A 27,034-nucleotide genomic window follows, 5' to 3' on the forward strand; every position below is an offset into this window, starting at 1 on the left:
AATTATAATCTCCTTTGGTGAAATAAAATGGTTGGAATACATATAGTCCCTTTGGGGAGGATATTCCTTGCTTGATATGTATAATAATAATAGTAATAATAACATAATTCTTATCATTTTACCCATATCTAAACAGATGAGGGCAGCAGCACCCTGTAAACTCAATGTTATTTCTTAAAAAAAATTGCTTTAAAAGTCAAACTATGAGTACCTTGTGTCTAAATGCAAAAGCTACACATATACTGATTTATAGAACATGCAAATCTCAGTCACAGTAGAATATCTATTCATGATAAAGATGCTCAGCAAACTGGAAATAGAATATAACTTCCTTAATCTGAAAAAGACCTCTACAAAAAATGTACAGCTAACATACTTAATGTTTTCTCCCTAAAATTAGGAATGAGATAAGGATGTTCCTTCCCATCATTTAGATTAGACATTGTAGTAGAGTCCTGGCCAATGCAATAAAGTAAGAAAAAATGTTAAAAAAACTGAAAAGGATAAATGTTAACTATCTATATTTGAAGATGGCATAATTTCCTATGTAGAATATCATAAGGAATCTATACACACACAGACACAGACACACGCAACTAATAGTATTAATCAGATACAAGGTCAATTTATAAAAATCATATTATTCCTATACATTAGCAACAGTAAAACAAAATTTAGAAAATTAAAAAAAAACTTACTACTTAGAATCTAAACCAATTAGCATTTAGGAATAAATTTTAGATTTCTATACTAAAAGCTACAAAATATTGCTGAGAAAAATGAAAGGGTGTCCAAATAAATAGAAAGACACATCATGTTCATAGCCTAGAAAACTCAATACCATTAAGATGTCCATTCTTCCCAAATAGATAAATAAATCCAAAACAGTCTCTGTCAAAATTGCATCAGACCTTTTAGTAGGAATTAGGAAACTGTGTCTAAAGTTATGTGGAAATGCAGAAGACCTAGAATAGTCAAAACAATTTTGACAACAAAGTTGGATTACTCATATTTCTTGAATTCAAAGTTTACATTAAAGCTACAATAATCAAGACTGTAATATTTGCATAAAGACAAAGACATTCATAAAACAATGAAATAAAAGAATCTCAAGATAGTCAAGTCAGTTTATATAGTTGATAAATTATGACAAAGGTGTTCACTTCAAAGAGAAAAGCACAGACTTAAAAGAAAGGCATTGGAACAACTGATTATCCATATGGAAGAAAATGAACTTTGATCTTTGTCTTGTATCTTATGCCAAAATTAATTAGAAATGATCATAGTTAAACATAAAACTATACGACTTACAGAAAGAAACATGGGAGAAAATCTTTGCAACTTTGGGATTGGCAAAGGTTTCTTTTGTACTAACCACAAAAGAAAAGGGAAAAACATGATAAATTGGACTTCATCAAAATAAAAACTTGTACTCTTCAAAATAGTGTGTGTGTGACTATTTTTTGATTGGTTGGTGGTGAGGTAACAGGGCAGTGCTCCAAGAATCTTGTGCTCAGCCTGAAGTTACCATCCTCCACCTGGGTGGGGCCTTTACTTCCTGTTGAAGAACTCAAAGATATATTGTTATTACATATCCCTTGATGAGGAACTGGGACTCTGCTTTATCACGGCACTATTGTTTCTTGATTGCTCCTCCCTCCTTTGTTTCTGCATTCCCTCACTTCCCAATTAGAAACTCTTTGAACTGGCCCTTTGGAACTCAAGGAAGGTCTAGGAGGCCGAAGCTTTTTTCCTACAAACAAGAAACAGGGACACAGAAAGTCTTCTGCACCCAGGAGGGCCCCACAGGGTCCTGCTCGATTTCACAATGAAATGTCCTCATTTGTACTGTCTTTTGCTGTTCTCGCTTTCACAGGTCACTGCTGAATTGCCTTTATTTCTGACTGTGAGACTTCCTCAGCTATTACTCCCAGCTGTAGCCCCTCACTCTTCCCCTGGTATAAAAATCTCCGCATGACAACCTGTAGGCTTTACCATCTTCAAGATATTCTTCGGCCACATTGGAATTATTCTACTGCTCTTCCATAATACTAAGGCCTGGTCAATTATGCCAGGCTATTTTGAGTTCATATGCATAGACCTGTAGTAGCTAGATGGGTCAATGGATAATCTACCTGAGGTAGGTGTGTAATGGAGACTGTCATGACCTACAGAACACCTTGCTTGTTGGAAGATGGTACCATTATTCCATTGCAGTGGATTGCTTCTGTGCACAAAATGTGGACCAATATTCACAGATCGTTTTCAAGAAAGTGGAAATAAGGTTTTATGTGAAATTTCCCAACAGTAGGCCATATGTAGCCTGTGGACAGCTATATTAGTTTTCGTTTGTGGTTTTAACAAATTATCACAAACTCAGTTGCTTAAAACAATACAAATTTATTATCTTACAGTTCAGTAGGTCAGAAGTCTGACATGGATCTTTCTGGACAAAAATCAATGTGCTAGCAGGCTGTGTTCCTTTCTTAAGGCTCTTGGGAAAATGTTCTTTCCTTGCTTTTTTCAGCTTCTGGAAGTCACCCACATTCCTTGGCTCATGGGCCCCTTCCTCTATCTTCAAAGCCAGCAATGTCATGTTTCTCTGGCCCATTCTCTGTTGTCACAGGCCTCTCTGACCACAGCTGTGAAAGGTTAACCACTTTTAAGGACTTGTGTGATTAGAACAGACCCATGTCCAGGATAATCTCCCCATTTCAAGCCCCTTAACTTTAATCACACCTGGAAATTCCCTTTTGCCGTGTAAGTTAACATAACAGATTCCAGGGATCAGGATTATGGATACCTTTAGGGAGTCTTTATTCTACCTATAAATGGGCCAGTTGTAACCTCTGGCCTAGATATTCTATGAAGTCATCTCTAGTCTAGGATTCTTTCTACTCCCTAGTAAAGGGCTATGGGCCTCTTCTGCTTTCTGTGTCCTGGATTTACCAAGGTGTTGTCAAACCTGTCCAAGGGAAGGTTTATGGGATTCCCCCAGACCTTCTCAGAAACCTGCAGGCACTCAGGGAAGGTCCTTGCTGCCTTTTTTTTGTACCAGGGCAAGATCTGGTCTCAGGGAGCAGAGGGAAAGTTTTACTCTGGTCTCATCTAAGTGTGGTAAATGCTTAGCAACCTCAGGGCTAGGCTTTTGAAAGTTTGTTTCAAAACCAGTTTGTTTTTGCCTTGAGGCTCTGAGAGCTAAAGGGCAGCAGTGGTTTGACTGTCCTAAAGAAAGGAAGATCATCAGGTTACAGGAAATACTGCAGAGAGGGACTAGTTAAAATTCTACTATTTTATAAATTAGTTTTATTTTGCCAGTATTTTCTTAAGTGAGAGATCTGTGTGTGCTCAAGCAGACCACACTTAACTATTGCCCATGAGATTGAAAAAAAGAACAATTAGCAAGCAGTGCTTTAAATTTCCATTATTTCCAAGCAACTTAATGCCCACCGACAGATGAATGGATAAAGAAGATGTGGTACATATATACAATGGAATATTACTCAGTCACAAAAAGGAACAAAATTGGGTCATTTTTAGAGTTGTGGGTGGACCTAGAGACTGTCATACAGAGTGAAGTAAGTCAGAAAGAGAAAAACAAATATCGTAGATTAACGCATATATGTGGAATCTAGAAAAATGGTACGGATGAACCAGTTTGCAAGGCAGAAATAGAGAGACAGATGTAGAGAGCAAAACGTATGGACACCAAGGGTGGGAAAGTTGGGGGGGGAAGGTGTGGGATGAATTAGGAGATTGGGATTGACATATTTACACTAATATGTATAAAACAGGTAACTAATAATGTACTGTATAAAAATAATAAGTAAATAAAATAAAATAAAGTTCTATTATTTCAATTGAAAAAGTTGTAGTTGACATCCAGTTTTCCATTCTGCCTTGAATAAAATGTTTAATGATATGAGCATTTCAATAATATGTGAAATGTATTTTCCCATAACTTATGCTATTATGTTAAGCTTACAGTCTTATATAGACTAATAATTTCATCACCTTCACTCCATAAAATAAGAAGATTTTAAATAAATTAATAATATAACTTCTATATTTCCCTTTAAAATTTGAAGATCTATTTGCTGGACTTTCTAATTTCCAGTTTGCTGAAAGTCAATCTGACTACAACCACTACTTTTAGGATAGTTAGTGATTAGAAAAGAAGATTCATCATTTTATTTCAAATGCAGTTACCTATGAGTATATGAAAAAGCATTCAATGTCATGAATAACCAAAAGATGCAAATTAGAATACAGGACATTTTGTCACTTGATAGAGAGTTTTCAAAAGATAATGAAATCTGTATTGTCAATTTTGTAAAACAAATTAGGAAATTATTTTGGATGTCATTATGACAATAAATGTTATAAAATTTTAAAAAGTATGTATTGGTTAGAGTTTCAAGTAGCTTCCAAAACACATAATAGCTCCAACACAGTGGAGGCTTATTTTTTGTACATGGTGCAGTGTTGGAGCAGTAAACATGTGAGCAGAGACCCTCTCTACAGTCACTGGGACACCCAAGCTAACAGAAGTTCCACCACCTTTAATATGTGACTTCCAACCTTGTCCTGGGGATCGTTGTCATTCCGAACAACCGAAAAGGGAAGAGAGTATGGAGAAGTATGCATAAGCGGTTTATATGGGTCATTATTGCACTATCATTGGTTGAACCTCAGACTCATGGTCACATTAAGAGCAGTGGAAGGAGGGAAAGGCAGTCTGGCTGCATCTAGGAGGAAGAGGAGACCATGGATTCTGGTGAATAAATCAAATTCTCTGCTACAGTATGGATTATATTTGATCCAGCATTTCTACATTTATCCTAAGAAAAGGTAAGGTTTGTACCCAAAGATTGAGCTACAAAAATGTTTATTAAAGGAATGTTTATGATGTTGAACAATCGGATGCTCTTTGAATGTTCAGAAATAATTTGTGTACTGATTCAAAATACATGATGATGTGCGTATATATATCCATATATATGAGAAAAATAACTGACTATGGTACAAGAACAGCTATAGTAACAAATGATGCTCTACATAAATATTTATTCACTCGGAAAAATATGTATGGTATATCATTAATTTTAAAGTGCTGATTATGAATAGTACGTAGAGTTTGAACAATTTTCATCATAACAGCATATACTGATGGGTGGAAAATATCCTGGAATGATATTGACCAAAGCTATCATAGTAGTTACATCTAGATGGCGGGGTCATAGGTGTTTTGATTTCCTTTCCTTTGTGTATTTGTTTCTTTTTTTCTAATTTCCCTAAAATTACCTTATATTTATTTTGTGGGGTTTTTTTAAAATAAAAATTACAGTCAACTGTATTGCACATCTTGCAATACAAAAGTTATCTCTTTCTATGGGTTATTTAAATCATTACTTAGATTTCTTTTGGAGAGTTACATAGACCACTTGAACCTGAGAATTCTATTTGTAGCTGGATACCTGTTCCCAGTCACTCTGCATTTGAGCACTACCTTGAACTATGTAAATAACTCTTCCATGTGGCAGGGGCTACATCCTCAAGATTATCTTTTTGTACAGTGGATTAAAGTACTTAAAAGTTCTTTTCAGTTGGGCTAACTTGCTCATAGCATCCAAAACAGAGTGTGTCTGCTGTAAGTAGCTGAAATGATTAGAAATCTCTCAGATTATCACCCATCCTTTGTTTTTCAAAGCAGTATTGTACAACATAGTATGCCAAGAACCAAGGACACACTGGGAATGCTGTTCATGAAAGAATGAGACACTTCACTGTGACTGCTTGCTCCCAGGTACTCACAAGCTTTCTTTAATCTGGAACATAGCTAATTTTATAGTAAATTCTCAGCTAAATGCTTGTTGGCTCATTATTGAAGTGTCCCAGCATTTCATTTTGACTGTCTGTAAGCAAGGTGGTTTGTCAAGAGGTCTCATTTGGTAAATCAGAGCAGAGTCCTTACTTAATTTTTTCAATTGCTTCCTTAGATAAACTGCTCTACAGCACAAATACATATTTATAACTGAAAATATTAGGAATTTAAGAATCATAAGCATAGGATAGCAATAGGCACAGCAGCTTAAATAGCCATTGAGGATCTATTAATATTAAATCAGTCTCCTATCTGAAAAGAACAGTTCTCTGCTGAGTTATAAAGATCAGTAAGATGGGGCTTTGAGGAGGTGGTGTTCTTGGTAAATCTATGGGGCTTCAGGTTGCCCTCTGCACAAGGGCTCATGGCTAAGGGGCCGAGGGGGGGCTGAAATCCAGACTTCATCGGCTTCTCCAAGCTATATGCATCCTTGTGTGAGGCTGTGTCTATCTCGGCACTTGAAGGAGATTAGCACAAACGCTCTATTTTGTCTCTGCTGTCCCAGCCATTATTTAAGTCTGAAGCTGTAATACACCTTATTAAGCTTCTTTTACAGTTAGAATCAAAACATTTCTTTTATTACAGTACTGAAGGTTAAGATTAACATGAACCACTTATTGACTTAACCAGGGTCTTTCTTCCTTCCTTCCTCCCTTCCTTCCTTCTTTCCTTCCTTCCTTCCTTCCTTCCTTCCTTCCTTCCTTCCTTCCTTCCTTCCTTCCTCCCTTCCCCTCTTCTTATTATATGCCAGGCATTACACTAGACTTCAGAGATTAAAAAATGAACATCAGAGACCCTGCCTTCAAGGAATTTACAATCTGGTGGTGGCATCATTTGAAAAAATGACAATTACCAGATAGTGGAAGTGTGGGCAAGGCTCGCTCATGAAAAATTGCCGTGGCCTCAGCTTGCTTCACAATGTCTAGGTGATCAGTAAAGTTCTCTGGGTCAAGCACAGGGCATGATCCTCACTGAGTTGTAAGGTTTTTGGAGCACAGTTGTTAGTAAGAAAACCCCCAGGTTTAAACATTCTCTAAATAATGTCCCCAGCCCCCTTCTCAGCCCTTTACCCTCAAGATTCTCACCTCTGTTTTATTTAGCTTGAAATTCAGCCAGTCAGCTTTCATGTGAGTCCTTAGCTCAGCCAGGCACTGAGTAAGCTCTAAAGCTACACTGTCAGAATAGATGAAAAGAAGATGTAGTACAGAGTATCATCAGGGTACTGATGATATTCCAATATTTGCATTAAGTAACCATAAATATTTTTCATCAGATTTCAAAAATTCCCTGTGCCCAACCCAATTTTCTCAGGAATACCCAAAGAAATTTGGTAGAGGTATTTTATAGAGTCAGTGGGAGAAGATGGATTGATCTCGGCTGGAAAGAAGAGTTTAAATAAAAACGATGAGCTAACATAGGTCATGTGTTTCTGGGGCATTTTTTTGTAGGTGTATAGGATTCTATAAAACTGAATTTGACTAAGTCTTTGCATAGTGACTTCTAAAAACTGATATTCTTTTTTTGTGCAAAATAGAAAGAATCGCCTTTTTTCTCCCTTAGACACGAGTGTAACAAGTAAAACAGAATGTCAAAATATTCTAGTTAAAATGCACGATGTCAGAGATTCAGCTTCATTGCTATTATGTTCGCAGCAGCATGGTACCTAAGAACAATGGAACTGGAGTGAACTCTTCCAGGCCCAGTCTGCTTTATTTGAGCCCAGCACTTTCTTTTGCACTAATTTCCCTGATTGACAGCAATATTGGCAGTAGGAAGGAATTTATGGGTATCATTAATGACAAGCAGTGGAAGCTTTTAGGTATTTTTTTTTTTTTTTAAGAAGGATTATGCCTTTCGAACTAATATGGTACGAGGACCTTTAATGAGATGGGGTTCATAGAACCTAAAATGAAAATCTAACATGTACCATTATATGTGTAGGTAGAGGCAGTTTTATAACTTTCTGAAGCATTTTATCAACTGGGAGCGTGACAAAGATGAAAGGCCATCATGAGGATTTATTTTATTTTATTTTTTTTGCGGTACGCTGGCCTCTCACTGTTGTGGTCTCTCCCGTTGCGGAGCACAGGCTCCGGATGCGCAGGCTCAGCGGCCATGGCTCACGGGCCTAGCAGCTCCGCAGCATGTGGGATCTCACGCACCGGGGCACGAACCCGTGTCCCCTGCGTCGGCAGACGGACTCTCAACCACTGCGCCACCAGGGAAGCCCACCGTCATGAGGATTTCTTGCTCACCCTTCATCTGTGATTGGTTACTCAGCCAAAGCTCTCCTTGATGTCTGTGGTTCTGGGTCTGTGTTTAAAACCTGCACTCAATCGGATGCTTGGCAAATGAGATTGCTTTTAGAAACTAGACAGAAATGATGTGCTTAAATTCCAGGAGATGACATTAATGTTACCATAAATGGAAAATCAAATTGTCATCGTCTTAGAGGAGCAGAGAAGAAAAAAAAATCTATTTATACCAAACACATCATAAAAATAAGTTACGTCACACGAAGTATGAATTACTTGAGTCCCGAGAGAAAACCATTAAATATAGGCATATACAAAGACAGTTTTGACTATAAAAGAAATGAAACAAACTCAGGATCTGATTGGGCCATTACACTAAGGAAGAGTTGCTAAATAGACCCCCTATAATGGGAGGCTGCACATTTCTAAGATACCAAGGACATTTTAACTGCAGAAAATTTGGTGATAAAGGGAAAGAATAAGGGGATGGGAGGGAAGTTTCCAGAAACACCTTGCTAAGCACCATTTCCCATTTCCCAAGTTCAATTCTGATTACTTCTGCCATTTTAGAAGGCTCAAAGCCTGAAAATTTGACAAGGAAATAGACCAAACAATTGAACCCACATGTAAACTATTTACAGGTTTGCTAGCCCAGAGAAATGGGATGGGGAACAAACAGCAGCAACAGCAGATTCGAAATTGGCTATAAATTTCAAATAAGAAGTGTTAAGTTTCACATTGGGCATGGTATACCAGAATAAGCTTGCTTTAGAATTTATATATATATATATATATATACATACATACATATATATATATATATATTTGAAAGAAGAACACCTTTCATTAGTTCTCTCAGCTTGTTGAAGAGAAATTGTAGCAGAGAATTGATACCCATGGAAAAGACCTATTACTGGGGAAAAGCATTTATATTTCCTGCTTTATTACCATAAGTGCTTAAACTTAGCAGCTCTGCTGAAGTAAAAAGGGTTATGTTCCAAATGTACAAGTGGGGTCAGGCGTGTAGAACTCAAACACGGACTCTTTCTTTAGCCTCAGGCAGGTCCTTTAGTCTCTGTCGCTCAATTTCATCTTTCTACATAGCTCAGTGGAAACTACACAGCCTCCCTCAACAAAATTACCAATAGCCTAGGGATGCTCATGCCATCATCAGGGGTCATCTGATACGGGGGGGACAAAGCCAATGACTGTACACTGCCCAAAGGGATCAGGCAGTGCTTTAGGTGCTAGTCTTAACCCTACGGATATTGTCTTATTGGCCTTGGGCGTTTTGCACTCTATACTCTTGTGTGCTTGTGGAGGCAAGTTTTGACATGATATAGCGGTTCCCCACTGAGTTACTATCAAATGTTTGAAGTTCTTTCTACATGTAAATATGCTCTGAAATTCAGCTGAGACAGTTACATTTTATTCATATTTTCACCCATTGAAATATGTTTTGAGAATAAACACTGTGGTGGATAATGCACTTGATAATGGGATTAAAAAGGAAAATATATTGCCCAGTCTTCAAGGAGATGAGGAGGAAACAGATGTAGAAATAAACATCACCATGTAACGTGATCAGAGCTAGCAGGGGTCATATGAAGAGGAATAATAACAGGAGTAACAGATTTGATCTCAGGACGTTGAAGGAAGCTGCACAGATATTTGAACTGGGTTTTGAAGAATGAGGTAGAATTCACTGTATGGGAGCTATATGATGGATGGATGTTCTTATACAAGGTTAAAGACAGAGCAAAGTACCAGAGGAATGGAAAACATAGTGTGTTTAGAATAGTTTTTAATGTGAAATGGGGAGTGATAAAAGATGAGATCAGAAAGGTAGGATGTGTCCTGAACTTAAATAGGCTTTGAATGCAATTCTATTGCAGGGTCTCAACCTATTAGCTCATCATGGAATCAATTCAGTGTCTTCCCTTCCCAAGACTTCTCCCTTGCATTTATATCATTTCCTCTGAAACATAATTTTATACCTTTCTTCTGGATCATATCTCAACACGTATACATGTACTAACATTTACTCTCTTCAAATAAAAATTCTTAATGCTAGGATTTATCCTCCTCATCTCTCTGTGCTACTGTCTATAACTGACTATAGCTAAACTTACCTTCACAGATAGTTCTCAAAAGTATTATTTACTTCTTTAATAAATACTTCAGTCTTCACTAGCTATGATGGTTAATTTTGTGCCAATTTGACTAAGCCACAGGGTGTTCAGATACTTGGTCAAACATTATTCTGAGTGTGTCCAAGAGGGTTTCTGGATGAGATTAACATTTGAATGGATACACTGGGTGAAGCAGATTGCCCTTCCCTAAGGTGGGTGGGCCTCATCTAATCAGTTGAAGGACTGAATAGAACAAAAAGGCCGACCCTCCTGCTCATAAGAGATAATTCCTCCTGCCTGACTGCCTTTGAACTGAGACATCAGCTTTTTCCTGCCTTCAGATTTTAACTGAAACATTAGTCCTTCCTGGGTTTCAAGACAGCTGGCCTTGAGACACTAGAACTACACCATGGGCTCTCCTGGGTTCCAACTTGCCAATTCATCCTGAAAACCTTGGGAATTGTCACCCTTTATGATCATGTGAACAAATTTCTTATAATAAATCTCTCTTATATATTATATAAACATTAAATATAAAACTTATTGGTTCTGTTTCTCTGTATGTGTCTAATACATCAGCTAACACTCTGATTCTCAGTTTCCTTATCTTTATAATGAAGATAATAATATTATCTACCATTGGGTCTATTATGAGGAAATGGTACTACTAATATCTATGTGTGTAATATATGTGTGGAAATATTTATTTGGTGGAAATAAACATTACATAATTGGAAGCTATTATTATTAAAAAAAAGTTTCTGCCTACACTACTGTTTGGACTTCTCTGTTCACACTCTATCATTACATCAGACATCTCTTGTGATGGGCCTCATATTTTTGGATCATCTTTCTTTCTCCAGTTATTTTTGAGCAAACAGTTTAGCACATGTGCGACTCAGCAGCACCACGTCTTACCTATACCAAATACTTCTCTCTTTTTATTAGCTTTATAGAGCTATAATTGACATACATAAACTGAACTTGTTTACAGTGCATGATTTGGTAAATTTTAACACATGAATACTTCTATAAAGCCACAACCACAATCAAAATAATGAACATATTCATCACCTCCAAAAGTTCCTCACTGCCCTTCAATTCTCCCCTCCTGCATCTCCCTGCCACCCTTCTCCAGGCTCCGATTGACCTGCTTTTTGCCACTACTAATTAATTACCACTACAAATTAATTGGAATTTTCTAGAATTTTATATAGGTGAAATCAAATTGTAGTATTTGTATCTTTCTTCTTTCTCTGAGCATACTGTTTTTGAGGTTCATCGGTGTCGTTGTAGGCATCATTAGAACATTCCTTTTTATTGCTGATTAGCATTTCATTGAATGGATATATGAAAATTTATTATATTATCTACTGATAATCATTTGGATTTTTTCCAATTTGAGGCTTTTAAAGCTGCTATAAATATTCATGTTCAAGTCTTTTATGGAAATATACTTTTATTTATCTTGGGTAAATACCTTGGAGTTAAATGGCTATATCATATGGCAGATATAGAATTAACTTTCTAAGACCCTGCCAAACTGTTTTTGAGCAGGAGTGAATGAGTTTCAGTTGATCCGTATACCTGCCAACACTTGGTATGGTGAGTCGTTTTAATTTTAGGCATGTCAGTAGGTGTGTGGTAGTAGTTTACTGAGATTTTAATTACACTTCTCTAATTATTAATGATATTGAGCATTTTTTTATGTGTTTATTTGCCATCCATATAATTTCTTTGGTGATGAGTATGCTCAAATCTTTTGCCCATTTTCTAATTGTGTCTTTTTATTTTCTTACTGAATTTTGACTTCTTTATATATTATAATACAAGTCCTTTATAAGATAAATGATATGCAAATTTATTCTCCCAGTCTATGGCTTAACTTTTCATTCTCTTAACAATGTCTTTTTGAGGAGAAGATGATTTAATTTTGATGAAGTCAATTAATCAATTTTTACTTTTTGTAAATCATCTTCCTGGTGTGATAGCTAGGAAATTATTTCCTAACCCCAAATCACTTACGAATCATTTAGGTTATCTCCTATATTTTCTTCTAGAATGTTTATAGATTTTGAATTTACAGTTGAGTATGTGATCCATTTTGAGTTAATCTTTGTATATGGTGTGAGGTATGAATTGAAGTTCTTTTTTCTTGCTTTCTTTTCCTCTTTTTAAATATAAGATATCCATTGTTCCAGCATACTATGAATGGAATATTTGTGTCTCCCCCATCCAAATTCATATATCAAAGCCTAATCTTCATTGTGATAGTATATGGGGGGCAGGGACTTTGGGAAGTAGTTAGGTTTGGATGAGGTCATGGACATGGAGCCCACATGATGGGATGGGATTGAAGCCCTTATAAGGAGATGAAGAGCACACCCTTTCTACCGTGTGAGACTACAAAAAGAAGTCAAATGTCCACAGCTCAGGGAAAGGCTCTCAGCAGAACTCGACCAAGCTGGCACTATAATCTTAGACTTCCAGTCTCCAGAACTGTGAGAAATATGAACCTGGGAATCAAAGAGTGGAATTGCAGAATATACATTTTGCCCCCTGTAATCTTGGTTTCTGTAGGATTCAAAATCCTGGATCTTGGGTAAATGGAAAAGATGCTACCACAGAGAACACAGGAAGGATTCTGCTGAACTTGAAGAGACTGCTACCAACTGGTCAGTTCAGCCTTGCTATGTGAATGAGTCAGCAGACAAAGAAAGAAGTTACTATGTTGGTGGGAATAACTGATTACCATTAGAACCTAGGATTGCTAACACGTAATGAGGACAGAAGAGAACATATGTAAAATCCAGGGAACTCACAGGAGTATTTCTTATTACTTCCATGATCAGTAATACCTCTAAATGGGCAAATCCAGCAACCACAGCCAAACAGATGCAAAGCAATTAAAGACTCAGACCCTGTAGGGATGAAGGTCTGAGTCACTACTAAAGCAAACAGCCTAGTCTTGATGAAGGGCTGGCCAAAGGTAAGGGGAATATAGAATAGGTGGGAGAGAAAGCTGTTGATAAATATAAATCACAGCCTCAGTCCCAGGTGCAGCAGTGGGAACTACAGCTTGCTCAACTAACCCTTCAGCATTGTCTTTTGTAGAAATTAACGTCAACCATTATCTTGAAGGTCCTGAATGATGCAAGGAACAGATATCAGACTTTCTTATTCCCCATCTTACATCTTTTATGTTCACTTTTAATTCCAATTATTGTTGTTAGCAACCAGATTTTTGCAAGCATAATCTAGCAATACCGCTTCTCTGCTGTACCTTGTATCTCTATTTTTCTGTTCTGACACTTCTTTGATTATACTGAGTGCAGCATATCTCAATAGTGGAGTTTATAAACACCTGGAAGTATGAAGAATGGACACCCCATGGATGACCTTTGTCTCATGACCTTTGATCAAAGATCACAAAGAATGATCTTTGTGTCCCATAGGCAGTCAGTTCTAAGGCATGTTCTACAGCTTCTCAGAAGATTCTAGGACAATTGAGTCTCCAGTGATGATGAGGTTAATGTATGCTTGTATTGACTTTCCTTCCTTCTCTGCTTCACTCTTCCCATTCCTCCACTCCTAGTTCCTGGGATCATGTCTCAAAATAAACTATTTTCACTGTAGCCTTTGTTTCAGACTCTGCTTTCTGGTTGGTTATACAAGCTCAAACAGTTGTCATTGGCATCCATGTTCCAATGGTCATTTCTCTGTCCTTATTTCACCTGTCAGAAACATTAGACTAGAGCTGACCACTCACTCTCTCTTTTGTAACACATTTTACTCTTTTCGTTTCTATGATGGACACTGACGTGGTTTTTCTCCTACCTCAGTGGCTTCATCTTATTAGTCTACCTCATTGCTGCTAAATTTTATGTTGCACCTATAAATGTTGGAGTGTTTCAGAGTTTGATCCTTGGACGTTTTTCAGTCCACTTTCTTTCCTTAAGACATCTTATCTAGTTCCCTGACTGTCACTGAGATGTCAATGAGTCCCAGTTTTGTATCTCTAACCATTATCTCTACACTGGCCTCTAGACTTTGATACATATGCAAATACATATTTGATTTCTTCCCTTGGATATCTAACAGGCTTCTCAAAATTATCTTGTACAGAGCTGATCCCTAAAACTGTTTCTGATTCAGTCTTCTCAATCAGCCATCTATTGATCAAGACTAGGAGTCATTCACCTCTTTCATTTATATTCCAAGTCTTATCCATAAACAAGTCCCAGCAATTCTACCTTCAATATATACCATTTGTCCATCCACTTCTGTCCATGATCATTGCCTAATCCGTCATGACCATATTTCACCTGAACCACTGTAATAGCCTTCTTTCTACTTGGCTTTCCAACTCCTATTCTTGCTCCTTAGAATTCAATCTCTGCACAGTAGAGAGAATGATCCCTTAAATTCATTAGTTAGAACACGTTGTTTCCAGGCTGCAGGTTCTCTGCTGCACTTAGAGTAAATCTAATGACTTATCATCACCTTCAAGATTCTTGAACTGGCTGCTGTCTGACTTCATCATTTACTGTGCTCCACCTCTCATTATGCTACAGTCACACTGGCCTTGTGTCTATGAATTTCCCTAGTGTATTCTTGCCTGAGGGCATCTTTACTCTCTGTTCCCTCTGCCTAGGACAAGCTGCCATAATATCTTTGCGGAGCTTGCTCCTTCTTGTTATTTATCTCAACTCAAATATCACCTCTTCAGAGAGGTCTTCAAGTTTAGCCAAATACCCCACTCTCACGCCTACTCACTCTATATCATATTTCCCTATTTTATTTTTTATATATGTGTCATTACCCAAAATGAGCATGCTCACTTATTCACTTAATTGTTTATTGTCTCTTGCTCCCTTGGGGATGGAAGCTCCCATGAGCACTTACACTCTCTAACACTCTTCCCGGTACCTATGTGGAGTTTAATAAACACGTATTGAATTAACAAAAAAAAAAAGATTTCACTTCAAAACAAGGTTTCACTTTTTAAAAAGTCTTAAAACTACGAATCTTACTCTGCCTTACTGCTAAATATTGACTCTTTGCAATTTTGTCAATTTTACATAATCTCACCTGCAGTTTTTTTATTTAGTAATTCCTCCGTAATTCCTAAATAATGGGAATTTGTTGCAGTGATTAAAAGGGGTATATGTACATAGCTATTCCTTATTTGCTGTCCTTATTCACAAACATGGTTCTTTTGGCCCATCATGTATAGAAAATAAACTGATATAGTGTAATGTAGTCAGATAAATACAAATTGAAGTTAGAAGGTCAACCTTTGGTATCAGTTAATTCACTTGTAATACATTATAAAATGGGACTTGTTCTGCCTCTCTGTCAACTAAAGTTTCCAAAGGAATAAAGCAATAGAGGAAAATATCCTGACATTGCAAAAATGTCATTTGACCCCTCTATGCAAGATTTTCAAAGGTCCCCCCCAAACCCAGTTTTATGGTCTTCAGCCCACTCACTCAAGGGAATAAAATGCCTGAGTTTAAAGATACAAATGTCTTTGGAGAAAGCTGTTGCAATTTTTGGCGCTTTCCTTGCCCTCCCTCTGGGAGAGGATTGGGTGTTGCTTTTCCTTCATTTAAGCCATGAGAGAGGTGTTTCAAGCAGACCATCTAGAGAACCAGCTCAAGAATCCTGGAACTTGGGTGGCATGGTTGACCAGTATCTATAAGACAGTCTTGGTGGCGGAAAGAGTAATGACAACACTGTGAGCAAGGTGATGACAGGTGGGAGTTGTATGTGTTTCCCCTGGATTGAAGAAGGGCCCAATGGAAGAGAACAGGCCCAAAGCTTGTTTTAAAGGAAGTCCTAGAGAGCTTGCTGAGAAATGTGAGACATCCCAGCAGCAAGAAGCCTGTGTATACCACAGAGTGCAGAAGCTGAGGAGTGTATTGTATGTATCAAGCTGGGGGAGAGGCACCATCCAATGTCAAATGAGCCACTGTGAGACATTCTCCATAGAAATGATTCCTGAAGAATCAATAAAAGGAAGATTCAGCCTGAAATAACTGTAGTTAAAAATTGACTTCATGTGAGAGACTGAATACTTTCACCCTAAGATTGAGAACAAGTCAAGGATGTGTGCTATCACCACATCTATTCAACTTTGTACTGGAAGTCCTAGCCAGTGCAATGAGGCAAGAAAAATAAATAAAATATAACTTTAAAAGCATTATACTAAGTGAAAGGAGCCAGACACTAAAGGCTAGATGCTGTATAAAAAAGGTGAAACTAGAGGAACAGTTATCAGATCAGTTGCAGGGGATGTGAGTATGGGAGAGATTAGATTAGGAAGTGGCAAAAGTGAACTTTTTGGGGTGATGGGAAATTTCTATGTCCTGATGTTGTGGTAGTTACATGACTGTATGTGGTTGTGAACTTTTCTTAAGAAATTAAATAAATCTCACTTACAAAGTTAGTTGTGCCAAGAGCTGTAATAGAGATATGGAAAATGGGTGGGGAAAACATAGACAAGGGAAATATAATCTTCAATAGGGTGGTGGAATGCTTTGAGATAAATACATGGTCTACATTTATCATCCCACATGACAATGAGCATCAAGTGGCCAAGTACTAAGAAATCTGAGCTTCTAAGGTTGAATGGAATATTGGATTATGTTATACAAATGCATCATTGCACCCGTGTTCCTGCCAGTTGAATATATGCTCCCTGAAAGCAGAGATTTGGTCTCATTTATGATATTATCCCTTGTGCTTAGCACAATGTTTGGAAATTCACTGGCACCATAAATGCTTCTTGACTGATGGACTGAGCAACTTGTAGGAAATCACTTTTAAGTCCCCAGATACCAATCAGAAGATTACTCTTCTCAAAAAGTAGAAGAGTAGAATTTAAAGCATTTTGCCTATTTCCAACACCAAAATGTTTACTGTTCTTCAATTATATTCACCCAGTCTCCCCCAGAGGCAGATCCACACATTTTCTCCTGGAAGCACGTTGGTCTCCCAAGCCTGGATAAGTACCCATCAGGTATGTTCTTCCTAATTTGGTGTTTCTTACATTGTATGAACACATATTTATCTTCCCCTCTACCCGGATTATAGTCTATATGACCAGGATCCAAGTCTGTATTATTCATCTTTGTATCGCAGAACTGAATACCAAGTCTCATTCGTACTGAATACGCTATAAATATGCATTGAAAAAAAATGAATACTTATAAACTTTAATTTTCCTTACATCAACAATTAAGTGAAAGGGCTAAGAAAACAGAATCTTAGTAGAGCTAAAAACATGTATCCTGCTTAAGAATTTCCTTAATCAGCACCCACTAGGGTCTGAACCTATTTTTATTTTTGTACCAGTTAAGTATAAAGTTAAGTAAGGAATAAGGCCAGATGGAGAATACAATATATTCTTGTGGATTTGTTTTAACCTCCCACTAGGAAACTAATAAGTTGAAGCAGGGACAGTGGTAGTAAGGAAAGAATAAAATATTCTCTGAACAATGGCTCTACTTAAATATTTCCTTAATAAATGCCACAGCATTTGGGAATTCATTAAAGGGAAGAACACTCTTTTCTATATGTTACCTGCAGCTTCAGCAAGAGGAGAGATAATTAAGAGGTTCTTTGAACGGAGCCCAACTTTCTCAGCAGCAGACTAATAGCTATGATTTTCTTAAAAAGGACTTTCCTAATAACCTATAAGCTTTCCTAATCCCTGATTCATGCCTGTTTTCTGTCTATGAATAAAAATAGAATAGTTCTGGAACCCAACCCGATAGCGCTTAAAATTTAGAATCTCCTTTAAAAGAGAAGACAGATTGGCTCATAAGTATCTTCCCTTGCTGAATATTTTCCTTCTTGTCCCCTATTTCTCACCTTTTGCAGGGCTCCAATTCCAGATAGCAATTTTTAGCAGTACACATTCATAATATTTACCTTAAAATTGGGGTGCATTCTAAAGAAGTTGATTAATTTAGTTAAAAATTTTGATTGTGGTGGTGGTTGCACTACTCTGCTTATTTACCAAATGTCATCAAAATGATGACTGAAAGAGGTGAATTTTGTTTTACGGAGGTTATATTTTTGTTATAACTCAATCAACTGTGAAAGAATTGTTTTGGGATTTTGCTATAAATTGTGTAGAGTGCAGAATTGAAATCTAGGGTTATCTTACACAGATGTAGGTGTAGGTAGATGATAGATGATAGATATATAGCTAGAGATAGATAAACCTTTTGTTGTTTTCTCCATAGAAATGTTTATTTCTGGATATCCTGTATTTTGCTTATTATTTTATATGGATTTTCTTTTCCATTTATTTATTAGGAGCTAAATTTCAGCAGTGAAGAAAGACTTTTTTTTTTATCAAGGAACTTAGATTGTAGTTGTCATAGGTATGTAAGAAAGCTATTGAATTCATTACATGACCAATTTAATGAAATCACTTATTAGTTCCAATGATTTTTCAGGTGGTTCTCTTGAGTTTTTTTCCATGTGGGTAAATCACATTATTTGAAGATTTAAAAAATTGTTTCTCTCTTTTCCAGTATTATAAGACCTCATTTCATTTTTGATTGCATTACTTAGCATTTCCAGAAAGATGTTAAGTACTAACAATGAACTGAGTACCTCTGCCCCATTCTTAACTCTAAATGAAATTACTTCCTATTCCAACATTAAGCATGATGACAGTTAGTTAAGATACCATACATATTTATATCAAGTTAAGAAATTATTCTCCTATTCCTTTTTTGCTAAGAGTTTTCTTAAAAGGAGTATTATTAAAAATTATCAATTGCTTTTAGATCATCTATCAAAATGATCTTTGATTTTGCTCCTTTGACCTATTAGGATAATTAATTGTATTGATTCTTAATATTAAATTATACTTGGACTCTCTTTTTCACATACTGCTGGGTTTATTTGCTATTATTTCATTTAGGATGTGCATCTATCTTCAGAAGAGAAATGTTCTTTTTTGTCACTATCTTTTGTTAGATTGTGTTAATAGGGTAATTTCACTGTTATGTTATAAATTGAGAATTTTCCACTTTTCTCTCTTCTATGGAACAGATAAAAGCAATGAGATTTACCATTTTCTTGGAAGTTTTGAATAATTTGTCTATAAAAGAGTGAATCATGTACCTTTTGAAGAAAATTCTTTTACAGAATTTTAAATTTCATGTTTATTGATTGACAAGATTTTTTTCTCCTTAACTCAGTTTTGGAAATTTATCATCTCCATGAACATCATAAATTTCATCAAGATATTAAAAATTATATGATATTCCCATATATGTAAAAAATCTTACCTACAACTTTGGTTATATCATCTCTTTTTTCATGATGTTTTATCTGTTTCCTCTCAATCTTGTTCATTCTCTGTGTGTGTGTCTCTCTCATTGTCAAGCCTTGTCAGATGTTTTTCTCTTTGCCTTTGAAAAAAGGAAAAAAACAGACAAGCTCTTGGACTTATTCATTTTATTTTTTTGTTTTCTGTTTCATTTCTACTCATATCTGTAAAGTTATATTTCCCTCCAAATGTGTTTCTGTGTGGTCTAGGATTTGTAGCAAAGGCTGTTAGTTGCCTACCCAATATTCAAGCTCATCTTTTTAGCTCAATAACAGAATCCTGATATTAATTTGGGTAGCAATACATGTTGTCTGAAAACTACATTTTTCAGTCTCCTTTGAAGTTAGGTGTGACCACGTTCCTAAAACCTGGCCAATGAAATGTAAATGGAAGGTAGTGGGTGGTACTTTCAGACAGGCTTTTTTTTTTTTTTTTTTTTTGCAGTACGCCGGCCTCTCACTGTTGTGGCCTCTCCTGTTGTGGAGCACAGGCTCCGGACACGCAGGCTCAGCGGCCATGGCTCACGGGCCCAGGCACTCCACGGCATGCGGGATCCTCCCAGACCGGGGCACGAACCCGTGTCCCCTGCATCGGCAGGTGGACTCTCAACCACTGTGCCACCAGGGAAGCCCCGGAGACAGGCTTTTTAAGGGAGTTGACTTTGCTGTCCCTAATTTCTCTTGCTGGAAGGTGGATGTTATGGTCAGAGATCCAGTAGCCACCTTGTCACTTTGAGAATGAAATCAGTGTTCAAAAGATTGTAAAGCAGAGGGATAGCAGAAGGAGCTTGAGTCTTTAGTATCATGTGAGACTCCCAAACCAGCCTTGGAATGCTTACCTCTGGAATTTTTTCAAATGAAGGAGAAATAAACTCACCACTATCATCCTATTCTCATCATAATCTATTCTCAACATAAGAGCCATGCTTACTCCTTTAAGGGAAAATCAGATTATGGTCCTCCCTTTATCCTAGACATTATTATTTGTCTTGAATTCTATGTTGTTGATTATTGATATTGGCTTTCTTGGTTTGTTTGATACCTTAGTTAGTAATATCTTTGACTATGCCTTAATTGTTAGCGTTCTTCTGTCATTTAGTTTTAGGTACAACTTGTAAATTTATTATAAAATTTAACTTTTTGTTTCAATTCACTGTTTAAAAATAGTGACTTTAACTGAATACTTATTATGTGCATTGTGCCATGTATTGTGGAAAGTACTGTTTTATTAATACTTATAATGATCTTATGTGATATTTTGTTCAATATTTTTCTTATCTGTTGCTTTGCTCAAGTTGTCCTTTAATCTCGGTAATGAGATTCATCTCCTGAGGGTCTGGACTAATAGAGATAGTCAGAGATTCTCTGGAATAGCAGGATTAGTCCTTTTTAGACCAGAATAGCTTGAAACAATAACATTGTTGTCAAGATGTTTACTATTTCATGTAAGAAAAGCCAATGAGCCATTCAAGTCTTGTAAAGTGAAGTATAAGCAAACTGTGAGTGGAAGCCTCAAATTATTATCTAATATGTGAACCAGAGATTTAAGGTCAATAAACACTAACTATTAAAATCTGTCTTTTTCTGCAATAGATGTGCCACAGATAATGAAACTAGTGTAGCTTCTAGATTTTTCCCTTTTTTAAAACTTCTTGTAATTAAAGGCTAGTCTCACACTGACTCAGTGAGTCCCTAGCCAAAATGTTAAAATGTAGGGCCATGAGTTCCCTGGCTCCACATTTAAGGACCTGAAAATATGAGAAAAAAAGTACATAAAAGGCATAAAGAACAGATAGAACAGATTCTTGGAGATTGAATTTTTAAAATCCTATTGTTTTTGCAAATAGGCACTTACTCACCAGACATAGGTGATTATCAATTTCTGCCAGGAATGTGGTAATAAATGCCGACTTCACTTGTCACTGATCTGCTTTGGGGACAGAGAACTGTTAACCTTGAAAGCAAATGCACACCATTTACATTCTTACATAAATCTAATTAAGAATTACCAAGGAGAAGAAAAGTTTCAGCCCCACTCAAAAAACATATATAATGTTACTCTCAATCTTTTTCATCAACAGAATATTTTGCAAAGCATTATGTCATTTTGCTTTAGAGATTTCAAATAGGTATCTTCTTTTGCATATAATTTTGCTATTGGAGGAAGGAGTAAGAAAAAAATTATAAATAGAGGAGAAAACTTACATTAAGATCAGTGTTTAAAAATTGTGAAAGGAGATTAAGGTGACAAGAGAATATTTTAAGTAGATGTTATTAATTTCAAAGTGGTGTATTTCCTTAGATTTAACTTGACATGTAGTTAGTGACCCCACAGTTAGAAAATTCCCATTTATCTGAAAAAATGACAGAATGGAAAGTGTACAAACTAACCTATTTAAACTTAAAACCACTTTGTTATTGAAAATGTTAAAAACGATCACCTTTCAGACTTATTTTGGAATGGAATTGACATAGAATGAAGTTTATGACTTTTGGAAAATTAATCTTGCTAGATTTTCTTTATGTTTTTAGCTTATGATGGTCTCAGATTTTGGTGACAGTCACATTAAAAAAATCATTACAGAAGTCTGCTTTTTGCTTATAAACAAAACAAAGAGAAAGATATTACTATGACCTTATCTTAATTCTCTTATGAATAGGATGAAACATATTATAACTTTTCTTTTGGAAATAATTATCATAAACCATAGCCCAAGAAGTTTTAAATTAAGTTTAAAAGCATTAAATGAATACAAATAACTCCAGATTTAAAAGACAACGTTTTTCCACAGGAAGAAAATAATGGCTGTCAAAGAGTCACCAACATTCAATTCAAGCATCATCTCATAAATACAGTGTCCCAAGATGCTGGGGGACTTATAAATATAAATAAGATATGCTCTCTATCTTCAAGGAACTTTCAGTGGAGGTGACATGCAGAGCCAAAACATGTATAAATCAAGGCAGAAAAAAACTCCCAGACTCCTTTGCAGGGACATCCTCTTCCATGCGAGCTCCCTCCCCTGCACATACAAACTCACACCTTAAAGGTTTTTCTCTGTTGATGTTCTTCAAGGATGGGTCTTTGGCTCTTATCCCCTCTAATGTTCTATATTTTCTAAGAAGTTTCTAGGCCAATGAGCCTCAAATATACAGCAACACAGACTTCTCCTTGGATCTTAAGTGAACCTTAAACACAAGTTTCCCCAAAGTGAAAGGATCTTCTCCCCAAGAACTGATTTTCTTCCAGTGTTCCCTGTCTTGGTGAATGGCACCACCACTCATTATACACAACCCTGAAACACTGCCATCCCCCTCTCTCTCACTCTCCATTTCAAACCATCACTAAGTCTAGATGATTTTATGATCTCAGTATTTCTCAAATCTGTACACTTCTCTTTACCACCACTGACATCCCCATCACCCAAGCCACCAGTTCATACCTGAACTATTGCAATAGTCTTGTAACTGGCTACTCTGCAGCCACTTTTGTTATCCTCAGATAATTTCCCTGCTACAACAAGAGGGTTCTTTACAAAACCATGTCACCCACTTAAAACTCAGAGGTTTTCCATTTTTCTTAGAATAAAGACAAAATCTGGACACTTCCTATCACAACAGATACTCTTACCTCATTCAGCCCTTGCTTTATGTATTCCAAGTATCTCTGACTTTCTTTCATTTTTTTGAATAAGCCAAAGTCACTCCCACCATGAAGATTTTGCATTCTCAGCTCCCTCTACCTTTTCCCCTTTTCATCTAGTTGACTCCTATTAGTCCTTGAAATCTCAGTTTGCCTGTCAATTCCTCAGAAAAGCTTATCCCAACTACCCAGGAAAACCCTAGTTATACATTCTCAAAAAACACTTTGTTTTCTTGCAGAGCTCTTTTCCTAGTTCACAACAGTTTATCCTTATATCTTAGGGCCATTATTTAATTAATAGCTGTCTTCCCCAGTAGTCTAAGCTTTGTGAGGGCAAAAACTCTTACAGGACAGAGCAGAGTGCCAAGTTCATGGTAAGTTCTCAGTAAACATTGTTGAATGAATGGATGGATGGAGGAATGAAAGAAAGGATGGATAGATGAGCAGAGAAATTATCAAGGCAAATTAAAGGTAAAGGGAGAATTTATTTAATTCTCAAAGTAAGGTAGGATAGGTTTCTTGAGGTCATAGCTTTTGAGCTGAACCTCATAGACTAAGAAAACGGGGAAAGTTCGTCTAGGTTAATGGGAGAAAAGTTTTTTTTAAAGTAAGAAGATATAGAAGTTTTTAGATACTGTTGGCATGGTAAGTTAGCAAATGTGGCCAGAGTAGGAATTTGTGAGGCATTATATATACAAAGGGCATATAATGACGTAGTAAGAATCTTATTTAGTAGACAGTGAGACACCAGTGAAGATTTGGAGGAGGAATGCATCATATTTAACCTGTTGAAAGATAAGTTGAATTTAAAGGATGGACTAGAGAGTCAAGAGATTGGAAAGAGAAATAGTAGTTGAGAGGCTACTCAGGAAAGAGAACGGAGGTCTCAGCTTGGACTGTGGAAGTAGTGTTGGAAAGGAGAAAAGGGCTAGATATATTTCAGAGAATGAACCAATAGTATCAATAGTACTGGGTGACCATTCAAATGAGAGGAGGAAGAAGGTGATGAGATTCAAGATGCTTTGATTTCTCTGCCCATAGGCCCATGGGAGGAGGACCAGAATTAGAAAGAATAACGTTGGTGAAATAAGTTCAGACTAGAAAAAAAAAATTGTATAAACCAGTATAATATCATTATAAAGATTATTGTCAGAGAATAATTGCAGTCCTACCCTTGGACCCTGGAGAGGAGACCTTGCCCAAGGACCCACAATTTAGAGGGCTCTACCCTGGTCCTGGTCTGGATATGTTTCCCTGTGGGATGAGGAATCCACAGATCTAAGAGGGATGTGCCCTGGAGTCCACCACTCATTGCTAAATCAGCTCTGGGTTCCTGAGACCCTAGAAACCATGCCCAAATGGCCCCCAATCCACTTCTGGAATAGGTGCAGTCTTCCTCATTAGGTCCATCTTCCGATGTGCTCCCTCAGGCTTAAGAGATGCTCAAAGTATAGCTGTCTGTAAGTGTATGGATGCAGCCTGCACCTGAGGTATGGGGTTCTATACATGAGGCCCCACATGGTATTGGATAGAGCCAGGCAGTGGAGAAAAAGAGAGAGGGCAGGACTGGAATGGTTCTCACCTTTAGTTATGTTCTTGGGAGGAATTCCCAGAACTCTGAAAGAAGTTTAAATTTGAACCTGGCCTTTCAGGTTTTTATGGAGGCATATTTGCCAGAGTAGAAGAATCAACTATATTGAACTGTTAAAATATCAGACATCTAAAATGTCTATACTGTTGGTGGGAATGTAACTTGGTACAGCCACTATTTTAAAAAACTAAAAATAGAGCTACCATATGATCCAGCAATCCCACTCCTGGGCATATATCCAGAGCAAAACATGGTTCAAAAGTGTACATGCACCCCAATGTTCATTGCAGCACTGTTTACAATAGCCAAGACATGAAAGCATCCTAAATGTCTATCAACAGATGAATGGATAAAGAAGATGTGGTACATATATACAATGGAATATTACTCAGCCATTACAAAGACTAAAATAATGCCATTTGCAGCACTATGGATGGACATGGAGATTATCATACTAAGTGAATTAAGTCAGACAAAGACAAATATCGTATGATATTGCTTAGATGCAGAATCTTAAAAAAAATGATACAAATGAACTTATTTACAAAACAGAAACAGACTTACAGAATGAACTTATGGTTACTAGGGGGGAAGCGGGGGAAGGATAGATTGGGAGTTTGGGGGAATAACATGCACACACTGCTATATTTAAAATAGATAAACAACAATGACCTACTGTAATAAATAAATAAATATCAGCCATCTGTTAAGATATCAGGCTTGGAGATATAGACTCAAGAGCCATCAGCATCACTGACACCACGGATATGGAGGAAGCCGCCTCTGGACCAAGTGCAGGCTCAGAAGTCATTATGAAGGGTTGGATGTGGGATAGGCAGAAAGAATGGAGCCAGCAAATGAGACTTGGAGCAGTCCTAAATGTAGAAGCCTGCTCAGATGAGCAGTCAGAAAGGTAGGCATTCATGAAAGCCAAGGGGGAATTTCAAAAATAGCAGGATTATTAATAGTATCTTTTTATAGATAGGTCAAGCTGGATGAGAACTGAAAAGTGACCAATAGATTCTAAATGACCTTTTAAATAATTGTTGCAATGATATTTTATGGGCAGTAATAAGATCCTAAGGGATTAGGAAGGAAATGAGATGTGAGAAAAAAAAGGGTCATAAGTAATGAACATTTTCTTGAAAAATTTAGTAGTGAAGGGAATAAAAGAGAAGAATGGGGAAGTTTTTATTAGGATTGGAGACAATCAGACTTGTAACCAATGGTATAGAAGCCATGGAAGGTGCAAGGGAGGGTAGGTAATTGATGGAACAAGCATAGCACACTTGGGAAGTAGCAGTGTTCATAAAGTGGGTTAAAGGGGGTACCAGAGTTAATCTAAAAATTAGTGGCTGCCATTATAAGTAAGTTTGGAAAGGAATAAGTGATAGCAACTGAGAGAGTTTGCATCTGGTGGTCTTCCTTTTTTCTGTGATGTACAGAGCATGTTAGAGTGCTGTTATGTGGGCAGTTTAAAAAGAGCAGAAAACTTCTGAAGTAATCACTGTTGGAAAAAGAATAGTAAGTTAACTAATTCAATGAATTAGTGAGCAGCGTTGGACTAGTAAAGGCTGCTCTATACACTTGTCACCAAATAAAGCAGGTTTGGTCATGTCTCTCCTTGACAGCTTCATTTAGAAAGTCAGGAAATTCAAAAATAGAAAGTGGATTTTAGGTTTTCCATGTTTATTTATTCAACTATCTAATATTTATGGTTTTGCCTAATTAGCTGATTTAGACAAGCATGGAACCTATATTTGGGGAACTAACTGCACAGTGGAATTAGAATAAGGTAAGTAGTCAATAAAATTTTGAATACTTGTGAATGAACAGTTGAACCTTTTCTTGGGGATCTGACTCGGTAGGAAGGAAAGTGAAACCAGATTGTAAACTCTGAGATCAGGAACAACTGTAATGTTTTTCTGTAAAATCTGCATTGAATAGGTTTTAAATAAACCCTTGATCAAGAAACGAATGAATGAATTTGGTCTTACAAAAATTAATGAGTTGGGCATAAATGAATGGTTATAGAGTAGAGAGAAGTTAGACCTGGAAGTCTGGATGAAATTAAAGAGTAGATTTAATGGTAGTGCAAGATTGACAATGAGAAGCTCAAAATAAGGATCAGAGGGAAAATTTAGAGTTTGGCATTTAGGGACTAAAGAATTCCAA

At 36.8% G+C, this 27,034-nt stretch overlaps 1 non-coding gene across 2 annotated transcripts in view; it reads right to left on the bottom strand.

Moving 5' to 3' along the window:
• Positions 1–2,380: 2,380 nt before the first annotated feature.
• LOC101334078 (uncharacterized) overlaps positions 2,381–27,034 on the bottom strand; it is a 40,054-nt gene continuing 15,400 nt past the window's right edge. For both annotated transcript variants that reach the window (XR_012327219.1, XR_002174347.3), the window contains 3 exons: positions 21,485–21,552; positions 19,586–19,708; positions 2,381–2,642 (listed from right to left, as the gene is read on the bottom strand). This is a non-coding gene — a transcript (uncharacterized protein). The remainder of the gene's footprint in view (positions 2,643–19,585; positions 19,709–21,484; positions 21,553–27,034) is intronic.

The sequence above is a fragment of the Tursiops truncatus genome, chromosome 17 (assembly GCF_011762595.2).
Source record: "Tursiops truncatus isolate mTurTru1 chromosome 17, mTurTru1.mat.Y, whole genome shotgun sequence".
In the NCBI taxonomy this organism is placed as follows: Eukaryota; Metazoa; Chordata; class Mammalia; order Artiodactyla; family Delphinidae; genus Tursiops; species Tursiops truncatus.